This window comes from Balaenoptera physalus, assembly GCF_965194825.1.
Source record: "Balaenoptera physalus genome assembly, chromosome: 1".
Taxonomy (NCBI): Eukaryota; Metazoa; Chordata; class Mammalia; order Artiodactyla; family Balaenopteridae; genus Balaenoptera; species Balaenoptera physalus.
The window spans coordinates 10,491,429-10,515,599 of NC_138882.1; the positions used below are offsets into that span (position 1 = coordinate 10,491,429).

The 24,171-nt window shown below is 37.1% G+C and overlaps 1 protein-coding gene across 1 annotated transcript in view; it reads left to right on the forward strand.

Annotated features, from left to right (window-relative positions):
• LOC309644460 (uncharacterized protein) overlaps positions 1-24,171 on the forward strand; it is a 377,358-nt gene that overhangs the window by 345,536 nt on the left and 7,651 nt on the right. The window contains exon 12 of the mRNA XM_082428192.1: positions 15,495-22,838. The gene's annotated coding sequence lies outside the window, so the exon portion shown is untranslated. The remainder of the gene's footprint in view (positions 1-15,494; positions 22,839-24,171) is intronic.

The following is a 24,171-nucleotide window of genomic DNA, read 5'->3' on the forward strand; positions in this document are numbered from 1 at the left end:
TCTCTTCTGATTAAATATTTCTTGAGTTTCCTAGTCTTTGATAATGCTTTTATATTTGTAGGTTTTTAAAATAGTTCACAAATACTTTACATATTTATTATATTCTTTAATTCCTAAAACAATCCTTTGAAACAGGTAATAAGATGTGTTTTGCCGATGAGCAGGTTGAGTTTAGAGAGTTTAAACAATTTACCTAAATCACGCTGTTTTTTGAGGGGCAGCGCTGTAATGTAGAGCCTTCTAACTCCAAATCGAGTGTACAGACCACTAGGCCATGGCTGCCTTTCTTTCTTCCAAATCCCTGCAATGCTGTACCTGGGCTGGTCTAGCCTTTGGTGCTTATTCAATTACAATGTACATTTTAAATATTATTTTTGTTATCATATATTCCCTTCTAGAGCATAAGCTCCTTGAAGTCAGGAGCTTCTCGTAATTTAATTTTTGAAAAATTTCCCACCACTTCTTATTGTTCCAGGTATGTTTAGTTAGTGAGCAAAGATGAACGATTCAATTACATATCCATTACATTCAATGGGGAAAGAAAGTCACATTTGGATAGAGAAAAGCCTGTTTGAGTCTGGCCAGACCAAGCTAATTTTTGGGTTCTGTGCTTGGGTTTGCATCTCACCAGCATCTGCGATGCACTGCCTCCCCGCGCAGGGTCTGTGTGCACTTGGTCCACAGGCACCCAAGCACATGGCTCAACCAGTATTTTCACAGACCAGTTCTTAAAAGGTGTATGTAGTACATTTTTAAAATACCACCTGATTATCATTCATCAGTCTGAGGAACTCGGCAGAGATTTTAGCCATGCTGAGACTTTGTCCTTCAGCAGATCGAAGGTCAACTCCTCTCTCCCTCCCAGTGCCAGAGGTTTTGCTGGGGACAGGTCAGGCCAAGGCTGTTCCTTGATACATGGGTTTCTCCTTCTGTTTTCACATGAGAACTAGCAACTCACTAGTTTACAGAGAAATCTGTAAAACCACCAATGCATGCTCGGAGACAAACCCACGGACCAAAATGAAAAGTGAAGATAAGTGTATATTTGCTTGTATAAATATTTTAAATATTAATTTTCTTCATTCTCTTAAGAATTCTTTTTTTTTTTTTTTTTTCAGTTTGGGAACAATTTTTTAAAATAGTTTTATTGAGATAACATTGACATACAATAAAGTACATACTTAAAGAGTAGAATTTGACCCATTTTAACAGGTCTATGCCTGTGAAACCATTATCATAATCAATAAATGAACACCCCAAAGTCATCATCCCCAAATTTTCTCAGGATTATTTGAAATTCTTTTCTCCTTTCCCTCTCTTCACCCCCAAGTAATCACTGATCTACTTTTCCTCATTAGAGATTAATTTACATTTTCTAGAACTGCATATAAATAGAATCACACAGTGTGTAGCTTTGTTTGTCTAGCTTCTTTCATACAGCATAATTATTTTGAGATTTATCCGTGTTATTACATGTATCAACAGTTTATTCCATTTTATTACTAAGTAATGTTTTATAGTATGGATTCTTAAGAATTCTTGACATATTAATTCCCCCTTAGAGCCATGCTATCAGAGATTATTCATCTTGATAAGAAAACTGATTCTCAGTGAAATCAAGATGAAGTCATGAATTAATTACTGCTTATATATAGACCAATATTTTTTCTGTCTTTTCAGTCCCCAGTGTTCTGGCTGACAATTGGATAAAAGAAATTGTTGGAGGTTATGGCCAGATCTTAAAGGTCAGGGCATGTTAAAAACTTGTGAACAAGCCTCTCTTTTTTCCTCAATAGTAATATACTATTCTAAGCCTTCCTCATAATTTAGTTTGCTGTTAAATTACAAAAGTAGTATTTATTAAAAAAAAATAGATATCTTTCCAACAATACTGAAGACATAAAAGGTAGAAGTCTCCATTGTCCCCCTTACTTTTATTTCCATGAGTAGTAACTGTTAACATTTTGGGTTATATATTTCCAGATGTGAGAGAGTAAGTGTGTGTAAGATATATTCACACTAGTCCACTATTCTGCAAACTATTATTTTCTTTCCAGAATATATCACGGACCCCTTCCATGTTAATACATAGTTTCCATCTTCCAGATCCCTCTGGCTACAGGCTGACTTTTACACAGCTTCCTCTGCAAGACTGGCTTTGTTTATATTCATCATATTTACTTGCCCACCCATCCGGGAAAGACTGTGGTCAGAGGTGAGGCAGTGTGCGTGGCAGTATCCACATTACCCTGAGGCTCCTGGGGGGGGGGGCAAGCTTCTTGCCCTTTGACCCCACCTTGTTTGAGTGCAAAATGACCTTTCCTAGCAATAGACTGATCACCCTTAATATCTGAGAGTAAGCTGTAAAACAAAGTAGAATGTTTTTCTTTTTAATTATTGATTGCTGAGTTAAACCATCCTCTGGACACTTCTCTGGTGATTTGGAAGAAAAGGTCTTTAGCCTGTCAATTGCATTTTCATTTCATAGCATTAACTAGGGATTTCTAATGGCCTGCATATTTTTTTTTAATAGACTTTATTTTTTAGAGCAGTTTTAGGTTCACAACAAAAATAAGAAGGTACAAGGAATTCCCTGGTGGTCCAGTGGTTAGGACTCTGCATTTCCACTGCTGGTGGCCCAGGTTCAATCCCTGGTTGGGGAACCAAAATCCTGTAAGCCGAGCAGCGTGGTCAAAAATAAATAAATAAAAATAAAATTTAAATTTAAAAAAAGGTGCAGAGATTTTTCCTATACCTCCTCTGTTCTGACATGCATACTCTTGTCTATTATCAACATCTCCCATCAGAGTGGGACATTTGTTAAATCTGTGGACTTATATTGACACATTACTATCACCCAAAGTCCACAGTTAACATTACAGTTCACTCCTGGTATCGTACATTCTATGGGTTTGGACAAATGTTTAATGATACGGATACAGTAGCTTCTAGTATCATATACAGTAGCTTCACTGCCCTAAAAATCCTCTGTACTCCATCAAGTCATCCGTCTCTCCCTCCAATCCCTGGCAACTACTGATCTTTTTAACTTCTTCATAGTTTTGCCTTTCCCAGAATGCCATATAGCTAAAATCATAATTCTTTCACTTAGTAATATAAGTAAACTTAGCATTTAAGTTTCCTTGTCTTCTCATAGCTTCATAACTCATTTCTTTTTAGTGCTGAATAATATTACATTTGCTGGATGTACCACAGTTTATCCATTCACCTGAAGGACCTCTTGTTTGCTTCCAAGTTTTGGTAGTTATGAGCCAAGATGTTATAAACAGGCATGTGAAGGTTTTTGTGTAGACCTAAGTTTTGAACTCCTTTGGGTAAATACCAAGGAATGCTACTGCTGCATCCTATGGCAAGAATAGTTTTGTAAGAAACTGAAGAACTGCCTTCCAAAGTGTCTGTACCATTTTGCATCCTTGCCAGAAATGAATGAGCGTTCCTGCTGTTCCACATCCTCATCAGCATTTGCTGTTGTCAGTATTCTGGATCTGGGCTATTTTAATGGGTGTGCAGCAGTATTTTGTTTTAATTTGCATTTCCTTGATGACGTATGATGTGGGCACATTTTCATATGCTTATTTGCCATCTGTGTATCTTCTTTTGTGAGGTGTCTGTTAAAGTCTTTGGCCCATTTTGTAAGTGGGTTGTTTGTTTTCTTATTGTTGAGTTTTACTAGGTTTTTTGGTATATTTTGGACAATAATTCTTTATAAATTATGTCTTTTGCAAATATTTACTCCCAATCTATGGCTTGTCTTTTCATTTTTTTGACAAAGTCTCATGCAAAACAGAAAATTTTAATTTGAATTTTAGCTTATCAATTATTTCCTTCATGAATTGTGCTTTTGGTGGTGTATCTAAAAGTCATTGCCAAACACAATATCATCTAGGTTTTCTCCAATGTTATCTTCTAAGATTTTATAATTTTGCATTTTACACTTAAGTCTGTGATCCGTTTTGAGTTTATTTTTCTCAAGGGTGTAATGTCTGTGTCTAGTTTTTTTTTTTTTTTTTTTTTGCATGTGGTGGTCTAGTTGTTCCAGCACCATTTGTTGAAAAGACTATTTTGCTCCATTGTATTGCCTTTGCCCCTTTGGCAAATATCAGTTGACTATATTATGGGTCTATTTCTGGGCTTTCCATTCTCTCCTGTTGATCTCTTTGTCTATTCTTTTGCCAATACACACTGTCTTGATGACTGTAGCTTTACAGTAACCCTTAAAGTTGGGTAGTGTCAGTCTTCCAACTTTTTGGGCCTTTTGCCTTTCTATATAAACTTTAGAATCAGTTTGTCAATATCCACAAAATAAGTTGCAGGGATTTTGATTGGGATTGTGTTGAACCTATAGATCAAGTTGAGAAGAACGGACATCTTGACACTGTTGGCTGTTTCCATCCATGAATATGGAATATCTTTTTATTTATGATTTCTTTCATCAAAATGTTTTAGTTTTCCTCATATAGATCTTGTACATATTTTGTTAGATGTATACCTAAGTATTCAATTTTTTTTGATGCTAATATAAATTGTATTGTGCTTTTAATTTCAAATTCCACTTTTTTCATTGTTGTTATATAAGAAAGCAATTGAACTTTGGTAAATTAACCTTGTATCCTGCCATCTTGCTATAATCACTTTGGCCTATATATTTTAAGTGTCTCATCTATAAATATAATCAAACTTTTGATTATTTAAACATTCAGAAGATGCTATGTGTAAATTTTTGCTCATTTAACATATTCAACTATTGTGCATGGGATAAATCATGTCAAAATTTCATTTCCATTTATCTTGACTAATCAAGATATGAAGATTTTTTGTTTTTCTATTTTCCTACATACATATATGTGTATGTTTATATAGATAGAGATAGATAGATATTTATGTACATAAATGTTTCTGCAAAGATATTTATATACATAAATAATTGTTTCTTCAATTAAATAAGACTTTTAATGAACTTCTGTCATGGTATCCTCTTCCTTTTAGGTAAAGCGTAGAGAGAAAGAACCACATATTCAAATATGGCTTGAGAGAAGTAAAAATGTCTCATAATTTAAAGGAAATATTTCAGATTAATGGAAAAGAGGTTTATTTGGTTTGTTCATTTTCATTTATGTCTTTGTAAACGTACCTTTTCTCAAATATAGTTTCATATATGTAGGGCATAACCTATTTTTTTACTTTTTTAAAGATCCCTCATGGTTTTTGTTGAAAGGTGTTCTGCCTCTCTGAAAAGGAGTAAAAGTATCTTCTAGGTGTAGACTTCATTCCTTGCTCTCAGAATAGGGAATAGAAATTCTCAATTGTCAATAACATTCCAGATTGACTGCTGTTCAGGTTAAAACCTGAACAATCATCATGATTTCCCTAGGAATATTTAATTACTGTTGACATCCAAGTTAGAAAATCTGGTTGGAATGTGTAGTTCTTCTCAAACTGTAGTTTGTCTTACATTGTTTTGGATTTATGAAGGCCATGTCATTTCCTCCAGAATAGCACACAGTAAATATATGTGCCTTAACATGCACATTTAGAGATTTTATTTTTATTCATGTCTCTGTCTTGATTATTGTTTTTGATTTTCAATTTCCCTTTTCAAAAGCTTTCAAGATAGTGTTTGTCCTCCAGCTCAGGGGTCAGGAAACATTTTCTTTAAAGGGTCACTTGTTGAATATTTTAGGTTTTGTGGACCACATGGTTTCAACTGTGTCTTTGTAGTGGGAAAGCAGTCGTATAGGGTAAGAAAAAAATTGGGCATGCCTGTGTTCCAATAAAACTTTATTTACAAAAAAAGGTAGTGGGTCAGATTTGGCTCACAGGCCTTAATTTACTGACGTCTGCTCTAGTTCAGTGTTATTCATAGTTATTACCAGTCTAGAATAAGATAAATAGCTTCTACCAGAATGTAAATCTACACAGTGCTTTCTTCACTGAGGAAGTCTTGTTATGAAAAATATGTAAGTTGAACTAATTATTATTTTGTGACAATAGTTGACTTACATTCTGTTGCAAGCTCCTTATCTCACCATGGACTGTAGTCAGTTTTTTCATCCAGCACTGGCCCAGGGAAGACACCATGAATGGCACTGCTCAGGCTTATTCTCGTATGTATCAGTCCCTGAAAACTGCAATTTATGATTTGATTACATCTATTTTTTTCCAACATAGAGAATATTTCTTCTTGCTGCTTATTTTGTTGTTACTGTTGGAAATACAGCTCAAATAAAAGGCAAAAAACAGGAGTTGTGTTAAAGATCACTTACTTCTCTAGCAGCTATGGAAGAGTTATCTCCTCAGCACTGATGGACTTTCTCACCTCATTCCCTTTGTTTCCTTGATTCAAGAAATATTCATGTTGTTTTGTCTTTAAGGACAATAAGACTTTTTTTTTTTAACATTTTTATTGGAGTATAATTGCTTTACAATGGTGTGTTAGTTTCTGCTTTATAACAAACTGAATCAGTTATCCATATATATATGTTCCCATATCCCTTCCCTCTTGTGTCTCCCTCCCTCCTACCCTCCCTATCCCACCCCTCTAGGTGGTCAAAAACCACCAAGCTGATCTCCCTGTGCTATGCGGCTGCTTCCCACTAGCTATCTATTTTACATTTGGTAGTGTATATATGTCCATGCCACTTTCTCACCCTGTCACATCTTACCCCTCCCCCTCCCCATATCCTCAAGTCCATTCTCTAGTAGGTCTGTGTCTTTATTCCCGTCTTGCCACTAGGTTCTTCATGGTTTTTTTTTTTTTTTCCCCTTAGATTCCATATATATGTGTTAGCATACTGTATTTCTTTTTCTCTTTCTGACTTACTTCTCTCTGTATGACAGACTCTAACTCCATCCACCTCACTACAAATACCTCCATTTCGTTTCTTTTTATGGCTGAGTAATATTCCATTGTATATATGTGCCACATCTTCTTTATCCATTCATCTGATGATGGACACTTAGGTTGCTTCCATGTCCTGGCTATTGTAAATAGAGCTGCAATGAATATTTTGGTACATGACTCTTTTTGAATTATGGTTTTCTCAGGGTATATGCCCAGTAGTGGGATTGCTGGGTCGTATGGTAGTTCTATTTTTAGTTTTTTAAGGAACCTCCATACTGTTCTCCATAGTGGCTGTATCAATTTACATTCCCACCAATGGTGCAAGAGTGTTCCCTTTTCTCCACACCCTCTCCAGCATTTATTGTTTCTAGATTTTTTGATGATGGCCATTCTGACCGGTGTGAGATGATATCTCATTGTAGTTTTGATTTGCATTTCTCTAATGATTAATGATGTTGAGCATTCTTTCATGTGTTTGTTGGCAATCTGTATATCTTCTTTGGAGAAACGTCTATTTAGGTCTTCTGCCCATTTTTGGATTGGGTTGTTTGTTTTTTTGTTATTGAGCTGCATGAGCTGCTTGTAAATCTTGCAGATTAATCCTTTGTCAGTTGCTTCATTTGCAAATATTTCTCCCATTCTGAGGGTTGTCTTTTGGTCTTGTTTATGGTTTCCTTTGCTGTGCAAAAGCTTTTAAGTTTCATTAGGTCCCATTTGTTTCTTTTTGTTTTTTATTTCCATTTCTCTAGGGGTTGAGTCAAAAAGGATCTTGCTGTAATTTATGTCATAGAGTGTTCTGCCTATGTTTTCCTCTAAGAGTTTGATAGTGTCTGGCCTTACATTTAGGTCTTTAATCCATTTTGAGTTTATTTTTGTATATGGTGTGAGGGAGTGTTCTAATTTCATACTTTTACATGTAGCTGTCCAGTTTTCCCAGCACCACTTATTGAAGAGGCTGTCTTTTCTCCACTGTATATGCTTGCCTCCTTTATCAAAGATAAGGTGACCATATGTGTGTGAGTTTATCTCTGGGCTTTCTATGCTGTTCCATTGATCTATGTTTCTGTTTTTGTGCCAGTACCAAACTCTCTTGATTACTGTAGCTTTGTAATATAGTCTGAAGTCAGGGAACCTGATTCCTCCAGCTCCATTTTTTGTTCTCAAGATTGCTTTGGCTATTCGGGGTCTTTTGTGTTTCCATACAAATTGTGAAATTTTTTGTTCTAGTTCTGTGAAAAATGCCAGTGGTAGTTTGATAGGGATTGCATTGAATCTATACATTGCTTTGGGTAGTAGAGTCATTTTCACAATGTTGATTCTTCCAATCCAAGAACATGGTATATCTCTCCATCTATTTGTGTCATCTTTAATTTCTTTCATCAGTGTCTTATAATTTTCTGCATACAGGTCTTTTGTCTCCTTAGGTAGGTTTATTCCTAGATATTTTATTCTTTTTGTTGCAATGGTAAACGGGAGTGTTTTCTTAATTTCACTTTCAGATTTTTCATCATTAGTGTATAGGAATGCAAGAGACTTCTGTGCATTAATTTTGTATCCTGCTACTTTATCAAATTCATTGATTAGCTCTAGTAGTTTTCTGGTAACATCTTTAGGATTCTCTATGTATAGTATCATGTCATCTGCAAACAGTGACAGCTTTACTTCTTCTTTTCCGATTTGGATTCCTTTTATTTCTTTTTCATCTCTGATTGCTGTGGCTAACACTTCCAAAACTATGTTGAATAATAGTGGTGAGAGTGGGCAACCTTGTCTTGTTCCTGATCTTAGTGGAAATGGTTTCAGTTTTTCACCATTGAGGACAATGTTGGCTGTGGGTTTGTCATATATGGCCTTTATTATGTTGAGGAAAGTTCCCTCTATGCCTACTTTCTGCAGGGCTTTTATCATAAATGGGTGTTGAATTTTGTCGAAAGCTTTCTCTGCATCTATTGAGATGATCATATGGTTTTTCTCCTTCAATTTGTTAATATGATGTATCACGTTGATTGATTCCCGTATACTGAAGAATCCTTGCATTCCTGGAATAAACCCCACTTGATCATGGTGTATGATCCTTTTAATGTGCTGTTGGATTCTGTTTGCTAGTATTTTGTTGAGGATTTTTGCATCTATGTTCATCAGTGATATTGGCCTGTAGTTTTCTTTCTTTGTGACATCTTTGTCTGGTTTTGGTATCAGTGTGATGGTGGCCTCGTAGAATGAGTTGGGGAGTGTTCCTCCCTCTGCAATATTTTGGAAGAGTTTGAGAAGGATAGGTGTTAGCTCTTCTCTAAATGTTTGATAGAATTCGCCTGTGAAGCCATCTGGTCCCGAGCTTTTGTTTGTTGGAAGATTTTTAATCACAGTTTCAATTTCAGTGCTTGTGATTGGTCTGTTCATATTTTCTATTTCTTCCTGGTTCAGTCTCGGCAGGTTGTGCATTTCTAAGAATCTGTCCATTTCTTCCAGGTTGTCCATTTTATTGGCATAGAGTTGCTTGTAGTAATCTCTCATGATTGTTTGTATTTCTGCAGTGTCAGTGGTTACTTCTCCTTTTTCATTTCTAATTCTGTTGATTTGAGTCTTCTCCCTTTTTTTCTTGATGAGTCTGGCTAATGGTTTATCAATTTTGTTTATCTTCTCAAAGAACCAGCTTTTAGTTTTATTGATCTTTGCTATTGTCTCCTTCGTTTCTTTTTCATTTATTTCTGATCTGATCTTTATGATTTCTTTCCTTCTGCTAGCTTTGGGTTTTTTTTTGGTCTTCTTTCTCTAATTGCTTTAAGTGCAAGGTTAGGTTGTTTATTTGAGATGTTTCCTGTTTCTTGATGTAGGCTTGTATTGCTATAAACTTCCCTGTTAGAACTGCTTTTGCTGCATCCCATAGGTTTTGGGTCGTCGTGTCTCCATTGTCCTTTGTTTCTAGGTATTTTTTGATTTCCCCTTTGATTTCTTCAGTGATCACTTCGTTATTAAGTAGTGTATTATGTAGCCTCCATATGTTTGTATTTTTTACAGATCTTTTCCTGTAACTGATATCTAGTCTCATAGCGTTGTGGTCGGAAAAGATACTTGATACGATTTCAATTTTCTTAAATGTACCAAGGCTTGATTTGTGACGCAAGATATGATCTATCCTGGAGAATGTTCCATGAGCACTTGAGAAAAATGTGTATTCTGTTGTTTTTGGGTGGAATGTCCTATAAATATCAATTAAGTCCATCTTGTTTAATGTATCATTTAAAGCTTGTGTTTCTTTATTTATTTTCATTTTGGATGATCTGTCCATTGGTGAAAGTGGGGTGTTAAAGTCCCCTACTATGATTGTGTTACTGTCAATTTCCCCTTTTATGGCTGTTAGTATTTGCCTTATGTGTTGAGGTGCTCCTATGTTGGGTGCATAAATATATACAATTGTTATACCTTCTTCTTGGATCGATCCCTTGATCATTATATAGTGTCCTTCTTTGTCTCTTGTAATAGTCTTTATTTTAAAGTCTATTTTGTCTGATATGAGAATTGCTACTCCAGCTTTCTTTTGATTTCCCTTTGCATGGAATATCTTTTTCCATCCCCTCACTTTCAGTCTGTATGTGTCCCTAGGTCTGAAGTGGGTTTCTTGTAGACAGCATATATACGGGTCTTGTTTTTGTATCAATTCAGCCAGTCTGTGTCTTTTGGTGGGAGCATTTAATCCATTTACATTTAAGGTAATTATTGATATGTATGTTCCTATTCCCATTTTCTTAAATGTTTTGGGTTTGTTATTGTAGGTCTTTTCCTTCATTTGTGTTTCCTGCCTAGAGAAGTTCCTTTAGCATTTGTTGTAAAGCTGGTTTGGTGGTGCTGAACTCTCTCAGCTTTTGCTTGTCTGTAAAGGTTTTAATTTCTCCCTCAAATCTGAATGAGATCCTTGCTGGGTAGAGTAATCTTGGTTGTAGGTTTTTCTCCTTCATCACTTTAAGTATATCCTGCCACTCCCTTCTGGCTTGCAGAGTTTCTGCTGAAAGATCAGCTGTTAACCTTATGGGGATTCCCTTGTGTGTTATTTGTTGTTTTTCCCTTGCTGCTTTTAATATGTTTTCTTTATATTTAATTTTTGATAGTTTGATTAATATGTGTCTTGGCATGTTTCTCCTTGGATTTATCCTGTATGGGACTCTCTGTGCTTCCAGGACTTGATTAACTATTTCTTTTACCATATTAGGGAAGTTTTCAACTATAATCTCTTCAAATATTTTCTCAGTCCCTTTCTTTTTCTCTTCTTCTTCTGGGACCCCTATAATTCGAATGTTGGTGTATTTAATGTTGTCCCAGAGGTCTCTGAGACTGTCCTCAGTTCTTTTCATTCTTTTTTCTTTATTCTGCTCTGCAGTAGTTATTTTCACTATTTTATCTTCCAGGTCACTTACCCGTTCTTCTGCCTCAAGTATTCTGCTATTGATCCCTTCTAGAGTATTTTTAATTTCATTTATTGTGTTTTTCATCGTTGCTTGGTTCCTCTTTAGTTCTTCTACGTCCTTGTTAAATGTTTCTTGCATTTTGTCTATTCTATTTCCAAGATTTTGGATCATCTTTCCTATCATTATTCTGAATTCTTTTTCAGGTAGACTGTCTATTTCCTCTTCATTTTTTAGGTCTGGTGTGTTTTGACCCTCCTCCTTCATCTGCTGTGTGTTTTTCTGTCTTCTCATTTTGCTTATCTTACTGTGTTTGGGGTCTCCTTTTCACAGGCTGCAGGTTTGTAGTTCCCGTTGTTTTTGGTATCTGTCCCCAGTGGCTAAGGTTGGTTCAGTGGGTTGTGTAGGCTTCCTGGTGGAGGGGACTAGTGCCTGTGTTCTGGTGGATGAGGCTGGATCTTGTCTTTCTGGTGGGCACGTCCATGTCTGGTGATGTGTTTTGGGGTTTCTGTGGCCTTATTATGATTTTAGGCAGCCTCTCTGCTAATGGATGGGGCTGTGTTCCTGTCTTGCTAGTTGTTTGACATAGGGTGTCCAGCAGTGTAGCTTGCTGGTCGTTGAGTGAAGCTGGGTCTTGATGTTGAGATGGAGATCTCTGAGAGATTTTCGCCATTTGATATTACGTGGAGCTGGGAGGTCTCTTGTGGACCAGTGTCCTGAACTTGGCTCTCCCACCTCAGAGGCACAGCCCTGATGCCTGGCTGGAGCACCAAGAGCCTTTCATCCACATGGCTCAGAATAAAAGGGAGAAAAAATAGAGAGAAAGAAAGAGGATAAAATAAAATAAAATAAAGCTATTATAATAAAAAATAAGAAGAAAATTATTAAGAAATAATTTATTAAGAAAAAATTTTTTTTAATTTTTAAAAATAAATTTATTAATTTTTTATAATAAAAAATAAGAAAAAAATGTATTAAGAAAAAAATTTTTAATTTTTTAAAATAAAAATTAAGAAAAAACTTACTAAGAAAAAAATTTTTTTAATTTTTTAAAATAAAAAATAAGGAAAAAATTATTAAGAAAAAATTTATTAAGAAAAAAAATGTTTTAAGTTTAAAAAAAAAAAAAAAAAAAAGGACAGACCGAACCCTAGGACAAATGGTGAAAGCAAAGCTATACAGACAAAATCTCACCCAGAAGCATACACATATACACTCACAAAAAAAGGAAAAGGGGAAAAAATAATATATCCTGTTCCCAAAGTCCACCTCCTGAATTTGGGATGATTCGTTGTCTATTCAGGTATTCAACAGATGCAGGTACATCAAGTTGTTTGTGGAGCTTTAATCCGCTGCTTCTGAGGCTGCTGGGAGAAATTTCCCTTTCTCTTCTTTGTTCGCACAGCTCCCGGGGTTGGGGTTCAGCTTTGGCTTTGGACCCGCCTCTGCGTGTAGGTCGCCTGAGGGCATCTATTCCCCGCCCAGACAGGACGGGGTTAAAGGAGCAGCTGCTTCGGGGGCTCTGGCTCACTCAGGCTGGGGGCAGGGAGCGGTACAGAGGAGGCGGGGCAAGCCTGCGGCGGCAGAGGCCGGCGTGATGTTGCACCAGCCTGAGGCGCGCCGTGTGTTCTCCCGGGAAGTTGTCCCTGGATCACGGGACCCTGGCAGTGGCGGGCTGCACAGGCTCCCGGGAGGGGCGGTGTGGAGAGTGACCTGTGCTCGCATACAGGCTTCTTGGAGGCGGCAGCAGCAGCCTTAGTGTCTCATGCCCGTCTCTGGGGTCTGCGCTGGTAGCTGCGGCTCGCGCCCGTCTCTGGAGTTCATTTAGGCGGCGCTCTGAATCCCCTCTCCTCGCGCACCAGGAAACAAAGAGGCAAGAAAAAGTCTCTTGCCTGTTCGGCAGCACCAGACCTTTTTCCCGGACTCCCTCCCGGCTAGCTGTGGTGCGCTAACCCCTTCAGGCTGTGTTCACGCCGCCAACCCCAGTCCTCTCCCTGCGATCCGACCGAAGCCCGAGCCTCAGTTCCCAGCCCCGCCCGCCCCAGCGGGGGAGCAGACAAGCCTCTCGGGCTGGTGAGTGCTGCTCAGCACTGATCCTCTGTGCGGGAATCTCTCCGCTTTGCCCTCCGCACCCCTGTGGCTGCGCTCTCCTCCGTGGCTCCGAAGCTTCTCCCTCCGCCACCCGCCGTCTCTGCCCACGAAGGGGCTTCCTAGTGTGTGGAAATCTTTCCTCCGTCACGGCTCCCTCCCACTGGTGCAGGTCCCGTCCCTATTCTTTTGTCTCTGTTATTTCTTTTTTCTTTTGCCCTACCCAAGTACGGGGGGAATTTCTTGCCTTTTGGGAGGTCTGACGTCTTCTGCCAGTGTTCAGTAGGTGTTCTGTAGGAGCAGTTCCACGTGTAGATGTATTTCTAATGTATCTGTGGGAAGGAAGGTGATCTCCGCGTCTTACTCTTCCGCCATCTTGCCCAGACCCCCGACAATAAGACTTTTATAGTAGATTGTTTATTGAAGGGAATATTTAGGGGTGATAATTAATTTTAACTTCTTTAAAAAAAATTCATTTTATTTAAGTATAGTTGATTTACAATATTGTGTTAGTTTCTGGTGTATAGCAAAGTGATTCAGTTATATATATATATTTATATATATATATATTCTTTTTCATATTCTTTTCCATTATGGTTTATTATAGGATATTGAATATAGTTTCTTGTGCTATACAGTAGGACCTTGTTGTTTATCCATTCTCTATGTAATAGTTTGCATCTGCTAATCCCAAACTCCCAATCCATCCCTCCTCCACCCCCCTCTCACCTTGGCAACCACAAGTCTGTTCTCTATGTCTGCGAGTCTGTTTCTGTTTAGTAGATAAGCTCATTTGTGTCATATTTTAAATGCACATGTAAGTGATATCATATGATATTTGTCAGTCTCTTTCTGACTTCACTTAGTATGATAATGTCGAGGTCCATCCATGTTGCTGAAAATGGCATTATTTCATTCTTTCTTATGGCTGAGTATTATACCATTGCATGTATATTAATTTTAACTTTTTATGTCAAATAGTAGTAATAGAAAGGACATTTGGAGAAAACTTATGCACATTTGCCAATTGATTTGTGTATTCATATCAAAAACATAGAGTTAAAAATGTTATGATATGTTGCTGCGATAAGTACATGTGAAAGTGTTTCCCTTCATTTTCTAGGTAATTCAGGGGAGTGTTGAGGATGGATGTATACTGTTTTCATGACTTTGCAAGCCACACGTGCAGTCTAAGACTGTTATTGTAGATGCATTGTCAGTATGTCCAGTCTTCAAACAATACAAGACATGCAATTTTAAGTGTGTGAAATTAGGAGATTATATTCTTTCTTTCTTATCTCTATGTGATAGAATTTCCCACTTCTCAAAATCTGAACTGTTGGGTGTTTTTCTATACCGTATAATCTTTGTCAAATTAAACATTTAAGCTTAAAATGGTTATACAAATTGACCATTCGGTTTTGAACGTTTGTCTTTAATTTTTTTTAACCTACCAAATGACAGTTCAAAATGAACTAAATGGCTTACGTGTCAAATCTGTCACCATCTTACATTTTTTGTTTTACCGATGGTGATTAGTGGATAATTTGTGGGATGCTGTGACCATTCACTACTGCAAACAAATAATCTTACGACACATATTGTATTTCTACCCACATTTTAAAATACCTTCTCAATATTCAAAATGTATAGGCTTTCTTCTCTGAGTAATACAGCACCTTTTCCTTCTTCCACAAATCACTCGGAATAGGTTGCAAGTCTTGGCTTTATGTGGATTTTAGAGACGTGAGAGAAACCATCTCAAAAGATAAAGTGTGGATTGGTAGAACCGTATATTCATTCCTTCATTAAGCATTTATTGGTCCATTATTCAGTGTTCAGAATTTTTGTTTTGAACACCTAAAGATAACAATTCAGTTTGATAGGACTTCATAAATGTGCTTTATAATTTAGATTTAGGTTTTCATGGCTTTATCAATTTAGCTACATACAAGCGGGGCTGTTTGATCATATTCTAGTTCCTGGCTTCAACGTTTCAAGCCTCTCCAGGGCAGAAATGAAAGATTATGAGTGTGCTACATTTCTATAGCTCTGTCACTTCTACCCCAACCCTAGCTTACTTTCATGTCTGCAGTAAAAATTTTGATCCAGGTCAGATTTGTGTGAACGTTATTTTTTTTCAGATTGACTGACCCTGTGACTGAATTTTGCAATGAATCCTTATCAGGTTGTTATACGCCACTGCAACTGGGCACCTTACAATTAGGTGGAAGAAACATGTTACCAGAGGATGTGCTGACTGGATAAAAAGTAGGTTTTACCTTGTTTCATTTTTTTTGAGCATAGAATCTACTTTAAAAGTTTGCAAGTCTTTAAAGCATTAGCTCCAGATATTTTAAATGTGCTAAGGTGAGAAAGTGCAGTGAAAAACATAAAACATTGTGTGAAGGAGATTCTGATGTACTATTTTATTAAAGAAAGTAGATGGAAGTTCAGGAGCGTATTGGCAAGAAACCCCCAAAAGCTAGGTTTTCCTGTTTTAATTTTCCTAACAACTGGTTGTGAGGTGATGGATAGGTCATGGTCTTCCTTGTGTCCCAAGGTATCTACAGACTTCAGATCATAATTTGTAATCAATTAGTGTTGCCACTCTGAATTGACATAATTTTGACCAAAGTCAAAGGAACGGTGTTTTATTTAATTCATCCAAAATGGATGAATGAGCAATGTCTATAAGACAGTTTGAAATTGAAAATAGCTCATAGACTTCCCATGACTATCTTGAAAGGTGGTATGCAGAGTGATTAAAATATCTAGGTTGCTTGGGTTCAAATCTTAGCTCAGCCAGTTACTAACTGAGTGACCTTAGTCAAAGTTTCTTCCTCTCTCTATCTGCATTAATCTCCTTGTTTGTAGAATGAAGAACACTAAGCTCACAGCTTTGTTGTAAAGGATTAAATATTTCATAGATGTAACGTATATAAAACAGTTTCTGGAATACAGTAGGCACACAATAAGTGTTTTTTTATTATTATTTTATCAGTATTATCATTAGCATCATTATTGTTATTTTGGAGTCCATTTGGGCGTGAACCCTGGAGTCCAGGGTTTTGGATTGAAAACCATTGATCTAAACTCATAAACTCACTAAACTGAATTTTTTAATTAATTAATTAATTTTATTTATTTATTTTTGGCTGCGTTGGGTCTTTGCTGCTGTGCGCCGGCTTTCTCTAGCTGTGGTGAGCGGGGGCTACTTTTTGTTGTGGTGCACGGGCTTCTCACTGAGGTGGCTTCTCTTGTTGCAGAGCACGGGCTCTAGGCGCCCGGGCTTCAGGAGTTGTGGCTCGCGGGCTCTGGAGCACAGTCTCAGTAATTGTGGCGCACGGGCTTAGTTGCTCCACGGCATGTGGGATCTTCCCAGACCAGGGCTTGAACCCGTGTCCCCTACATTGGCAGGCGGATTCTTAACCACTGCGCCACCAGGGAAGCCCACTAAGCTGAATTCTAATTTAGAAAAATAAAAATTAGTCAAACAGGCATTTATAAAACAATATTCTCATTGTTAATTAGAAAAGTTATAAACTATTAGGCATTGTGTATATATGATCTAAACAGTTAATTCAAAATAGTTTGCCTCTTTGTATTTTGACTTTCTACATTGAGTTGACAAAGATTAGTCACTATATGAACCTTATTTGCTGACAAATACACAGAAGACTTTTCCATCCAAGGGTGTCCACAGGCTGAAAACTAGATCGTTCTTTTGGGATTGACATTATTTTATCTAGAAATCAGTTTTCTTTTTAATTTCCAGCAGTATTTTTCTCCCTTCCTTCCTTCCTTCCTGTATTGATAACTATAAGGTAAGTTTTCTGTGCTACAGCCTGAGGATGCCACATTTGGACCATATATCCAAGTATATCAAAGAGTAGAAAGTTTTCTGAGTTCTTTATAGTTATACATACTGTATAAAAGACTCAGGGTAAAAAAAAATTATGTATAAAAGAGCCCATAGTCTATGTATACCATATTATGAATGGTATATATTTAGAATAAATTTATTCTAAATTGTAGACTGCACTGTGTGATATACTCCCAGAAAATACCATCCTAGTAACACACACTTTTGTTTATTATTTCACTTGGGAAGGTTGGTTTTGCCTGGGCAGCCCTGACTTAAAAGTAAAACAGGTTCTATCTGGTGAAGCATCTTATCTGAATGTTGCTTGAAAAACTCTGCATTCTGTAATAATGTGCACAAAATAATGTAAACTTAAACAGGTGCTGATCTGGTTTTATTACATTTAGTTCTGGGCTATGTAGACAAATATCTAAGGTACATTTGGCAACATATAATAATATATCACTGGTACAAAAAATGTTTTGTATGTGAACAGCGTCACTGTACTTTTTATTTAAATGTATAGATTTGCCCTAGAGCCATGCTGTCACTTCTGTTTATTAAAATACGTGGCCTTAAGAAACACTATCATAATACATCTCCTCAAGATCTGTAGAAACCTCTGGATTTTAAATTTTTATGTTCTGATATTTTCTTCTAGTAATGAAACAATCCCAATTTCTCGTAAAGAATAACACATTTGCAGAACCTCATAGGAATTCTAATTTTTAAACTGGAAAAAATTGTGATACTAGGAAATATTATTAGAACTATTTTCATTCGTTTTCACTTTAAAAGAAATGGTCTAAAAAGAGGTTTTAAACTTTCTTTTTTTTTTTTTTTAATGTGGACCATTTTTAAAGTCCCCACTGAATTTGTTACAATATTGCCTCCGTTCCATGCCCTGGTCTTTTGGCCACAAGGCATGTGGGATCCCACCTCCCCAACCAGGGATCGAACCCACACCCCCTGCATCAGAAGGTGAAGTCCTTAACCACTGGGCCGCCAGGGAAATCCCTAAACTTTCTTTTTTAAGGTCTTTGTACTTATTCTCACTTTCTACATTCATAAAATCTTGTTAGCTCTTTTACATCATTGACAAGAAAAAATACCAAACATAAACATGAAAAATAGACTATTTAATAGTTACCAGTTGAAATATATCAATACTTAATTTTAATGGGAAATAATTAAATTCTCAAGTATATGTCATACAATTTGGTCCATAATGGTAGATTCATTTGGAAAACCCAGAGTATTACTTTTTTCTTTTGTAATAATAATTTTTGATTCACTTATAGTTAGTTTCAATTAAAGTTGAAAATATTATTCATATCATAAGGCAAATAGCTAATTTGTATAGATTACTTTGGGGCTTCTCTATTAAATTTTGTTTTGTTTTGTATTTTTAAACATCTTTATTGAAGTATAATTGCTTTACAATGGTGTGTTAGTTTCTGCTTTATAACAAAGTGAATCAGTTATACATATACATATGTTCCCATATCTCTTCCCTCTTGCATCTCCCTCCCTCCCACCCTCCCCATCCCACCCCTCTAGGTGGTCACAAAGCACCGAGTTGATCTCCCTGTGCTATGCGGCTGCTTCCCACTAGCTATCTATTTTACATTTGGTAGTGTATATATGTCCATGACACTCTCTCACCCTGTCACATCTCACCTCTCCCCCTCCCGATATCCTCAAGTCCATTCTCTAGTAGGTCTGTGTCTTTATTCCCGTCTTGCCACTAGGTTCTTCATGGCCTTTTTTTTTTTTTTCCTTAGATTCCATATATATGTGTTAGCATACTGTATTTGTTTTTCTCTTTCTGACTTACTTCACTCTGTATGACAGTCTCTAGGTCCATCCACCTCATTACAAATACCTCCATTTCATTTCTTTTTATGGCTGAGTAATATTCCATTGTATATATGTGCCACATCTTCTTTATCCATTCATCTGATGATGGACACTTAGGTTGCTTCCATGTCCTGGCTATTGTAAATAGAGCTGCAATGAACATTTTGGTACATGATTCTTTTTGAACTATGGTTTTCTCAGGGTATATGCCCAGTAGTGGGATTGCTGGGTCGTATGGTAGTTCTATTTTTAGTTTTTTAAGGAACCTCCATACTGTTCTCCATAGTGGCTGTATCAATTTACATTCCCACCAACAGTGCAAGAGTGTTCCCTTTCCTCCACACCCTCTCCAGCATTTATTGTTTCTAGATTTTTTGATGATGGCCATTCTGACCGGTGTGAGATGATATCTCATTGTAGTTTTGATTTGCATTTCTCTAATGATTAATGATGTTGAGCATTCTTTCATGTGTCTGTTGGCCATCTGTATATCTTCTTTGGAGAAATGTCTATTTAGGTCTTCTGCCCATTTTTGGATTGGGTTGTTTGTTTTTTTGTTATTGAGCTGCATGAGCTGCTTGTAAATCTTGGAGATTAATCCTTTGTCAGTTGCTTCATTTGCAAATATTTTCTCCCATTCTGATGGTTGTCTTTTGGTCTTGTTTATAGACTCGAGACTCATATTTGTTGGGTTTTGATCATTGAATATGATACTTTGTTTATAAAATGGTCAATCATCTTATGTCATACTTAGCAATATATCTGTGTATGTGACTTTTCTAGTAATCAAATCATGTCTGATAAACTTGTATAGAAACGTCTTTATAAGAATTCAGCAAATCTAATTCTCACAATTTGATTGTTGTAACTGAATATTGCACTCAGTCTTTCTGTCCATGTCCTAGTCAAGATCTCAGAGATCACTAATAGTCCATGTTTGTTTTTAAATAATACTTGTAAATATATGATGACATAGGAATTTATCAATCTATTCACAATATTATTAACAAAAATTATATTAATAACTATTCGTATCTAGCTAAAATAGTTAAATACTCATCCAGTTAGGAAGATAGGGTAGTAAAAGTGTGACTCTAATGTATTTTAAGATGATGTAGTGATACTGCCACAGTAAACTTCTGAATTACGAGTACTATTTTATATTTTAATATTGGATTATGTGTTTTAAATATTCTTGTTATCCTTATTCTTCTCACCATTCAAGCATCAGTAAGTCTTTTATGTTCACTGCGTCAAGTACACAATATTCAGAAATATCCCTCCTTTTAATTGTTAAGAGTCAGAAGCATTTAGTGAATTTTATAATTTTTTTTTTTTTTTTTTTTTTTGGCCATGTTGGCTTGCAGGATCTTAGTTTCCCTGACCAGGGATTGAACCCACACCCTCAGCAGTGAGAGCATGGAGTCCTAACCACTGGACCACCAAGGAATTCCCTGAATTTTATAATCTTATTTAAAAATATCAACAGCTCTAATTTGGATGACTCAGAGCATAGCGCTTAAACCAGTAAGAGAGAATTAGTGATGAGTAGAGATAATACAGAGGGCTGGATTGTCAAATCAGACTCACTCACATGAGAAATCTTACCCAATAACAAGCTTTGCTAATAATTTCAAGAAGACATATAATCATGAGGCACAGGTGAAACAGGGAGAGATCTGGACCTTCGGTGCAGTTACTCAGGTTATTTCTTGCCAGTCAGGATGTGTTCTGGCTCAGGTTACTACGTGCGCCTCTGTGTGACATTTGTGTCTACATAAACGACACAAAAGAGGGCCATTTTGCTATGACACATTATCATTTAATTTCTAGGTGGTTGTATAGCTTATGTGACATTTTCCAGGAAGCCATGTGCCATAAATTTGTAGATTACAGGTTTGTTTAGTACCAACAATCGTAGGCAAATCAAGTATATTCTGCTAAAATATTTTCATAGATGAAGACTCTCTTGAGAGAACACCATGAGCGTGTGTACCAGGCCATCTGTTGTCAGCATGATTGTAAGGAGATTTGGCTAGATTAGCTTCTTTGTTTCCAGGTGGCTCCCCATCTCCCTCCTCCTGCCACGAGGGAGATTGTGGATTGCAGATATACTGCTTAATGATTTTATTTCCAGGAGCCATTCTTGAAGAAGATGGGTTCAACCACAGGGCAGGAAAGAGATTGAGGAAAATGCATTTCGTTTAATGGTTGCTGGGTCTTTGGAAAGAGTTTTAGTCTTTGATATAATCTTCTCAGCTGAGTCCAGGGAGAAGGTATGACTCTGGAGACACCTGATAAGTTTGGAGATATCTCAGAGCTGAATATGCCATGACTTAATGCATCTCAGGGCACAGCTAAACAAGATAGCAGGTATCTTGGAATATTGGAGTTGTAGGTTGTCAGTGGTTGAGTGTGGTACCTTGTGGACCAGCCTGAATCATAGCAATGTTATGGAGTTCTGCACATCCAGGCCAGGCAAGTTGAGGGAAGATTTATAAATTTACCCTGTTTACAAAAAGGTGTGGAAATAGGTGTGAGAGCCTCACCACTGGAAGAAAGGATGTATAGAGCACAGACCCGTCACTGGATGTCATGGAGGATCAGAGACATGAACAGCAGATGCAATAGAGATAGACAAGGCAGGATCAGCTGGGCTCAGGGGAGGCCAGCGATGGTACCCACCATTACATGGGCAAGATGCCCTTGCTTCAGTTCCAGGAAAACATGTAAGGCCACTGGAAATTACATAACTTCAGGGAGAGGAGAAGAAGGAGCAAGAAGGGAATGAGGGAGAGCAAGAGAGAGAGAGAGAGGACTCAATTGGATTCAATTTTACATTGCAAAGGGCTGTATTTCCTTAAATTGGCAAGATAAATTCTTCTGGTCAGAAAACACATTGCAAGCCAAATTCCATTCAGTTATAGAACAATAAATATTATATTTTTTGAAAGACTGAATTCATGACAGTGGAATTTCAAGCAAGCTCTGTTACCTTTGCTGAAGAACAAATGGTAGAGGGAATCTGTTTAAAAAAAAAACACGTCTGTTCTTACTAGCTGTGTTACCTTGATCATGTTACTTAATCTTGTGGACTCTCAGTTTCTTTATTTATAAAGTAGGTATAACTATGTTTATTCATACAGTTGCTGTGAAGAGTAAATGAGATATAAAGGAAAGCATGTAGCATGTGGTCTGGTACACCTATTGGTAGATTTCCAGTTAGTGTTTGGAAAAGCATAATCTGAAGCAATGTAATCGATGTGATACTACTCCTTATCATTCTGCAAATTATTTAGTGTCTGCTTCCACACTAAGACAATTCTTCCCTGACCCTTTGAGATTTGAAGTCACCATTTTTGTCCTTCTGTTTCTGAGACCCAAACATTTCCGGGACCCAGAGGTTGTTTGTGGCAACCAAGTTTTCTACTGTTATTAGAAGTGGGAGTTGTAGTTGCAAATGGGTGAAAAAATGTATCAGGTACCACAAAGTCCCTTTGTACTAGTGTGGTCATAGTGTCATAGGTCATAGTCAATCAATGAATCCTTACAGATGTGGATCTGAATTACACCTTACATTTCTAGAAGTAGCCCTCTTGTTACCGAACCAAACTTGGGTCCGCTTGCCCACGTGCAGTAAAGCCAATCTACTGACAGCAGGTTGTAGTGAAGGGAAGTCCACATTTATTGCAGGGTTCCAAGCAAGAAGTCCGGGTAACTAGGGCTCAAAAAGCCTGAACTCCCTGAAGGCCTTCAAGGAAAGGTTTTTTTTTTTTTTTTTTTTTTTTATACATTCATTTTTCAATGAACATTTAGGTTGTTTCCATGTCTTGGCTGTTATAAATAGTGTTGCTATGAACATAGGGTTTCATGTATCTTTTTGAATTATAGTTTTGTCTAGATATATGTCCACAAGTGGGATTGCTAGATCATATGGCAACTCTCTTTATAGTTTTTTTGAGGAACCTCCATACTGTTTTCCATAGTGGCTGCACCAACTTACATGGCCACTGACAGTGTAGAAGGGTTCCCTTTTCTCCATACCCCCTCCAGCATTTGTTAATTGTAGATTTTTTTTAATGATGGCCATTCTGATCAGTGTGAAGTGATACCTCATTGTAATTTGGATTTGCGTTTATCTAATAATTAGTGATGATGAGCATCTTTTCATGTGCCTATTGGCTCTCTGTATGTCTTCTTTGGAGAAATGTTTATTTAGGTCTTCTACCCATTTTTCCGTTGAGTTATTTGTTATTTTGTTGTTGAGTTGTATGAGCTGTTTGCATAGTTTGGAAATTAAGCCCTTGTTAGTCTCATCATTTGCTAATATTTTCTCCCAGTCCATAGGTTGTATTTTCAATTTGATTATGGTTTCCTTTGCTGTGCAAAAGCTTATAAGTTTGATTAGTTCCTGTTTCTTTTTTGCTTTTACAGTAAGTCCCCTACATATGAACAAGTTCTGTTCTAAGAGTGCGTTTGTAAGTCCAATTTGTTTGTAAGTCCAACAAAGTTCGCCTAGGTACCCAACTTACACAGTCGGCTGTATGGTATTGTACCGTAATAGGTTTATAATACTTTTCACGCAAACAGTACATAAAAAATAAGCACAAAAACAAAGAAAGCATTTTTAATCTTACAGTACAGTAACTTGAAAAGTACAGTAATACAGTACAACAGCTGGGATACTCGGGCTGGCATCGAGGGAACAGGCGAGAAGAGTTACTGATTGGAGGAGGGAGGAGAGGTGGGAGATGGTAGGGGTGAAGGATTATCAGCAGTAGGAGACAGAGGGCAAGCTGCAATTTCACTCATACCTAACGTTGATGGCAAAGGTTCTGGTTCCTTGCTGGATTTAATTCTATCTACCCTCTTCAAAGAATGATCCATTGATGTCTGGGTAGTAGCTCTTTTTTTCTCATCATAGATGACAAGGTAGCACTGGATTGCAATCTGAATGGCTGCTGCCACCTTTGGGTCCCATTCTAGGTTCGGGTCCTGTGCCTCAAAAACTAACAGTGCTTCCTCAAATAACGAAGATTCCCTTGCCATTTTCTGTGTCGTGAATCTCTTCAGTTCTTCAGTTACTTTTTCTTCCT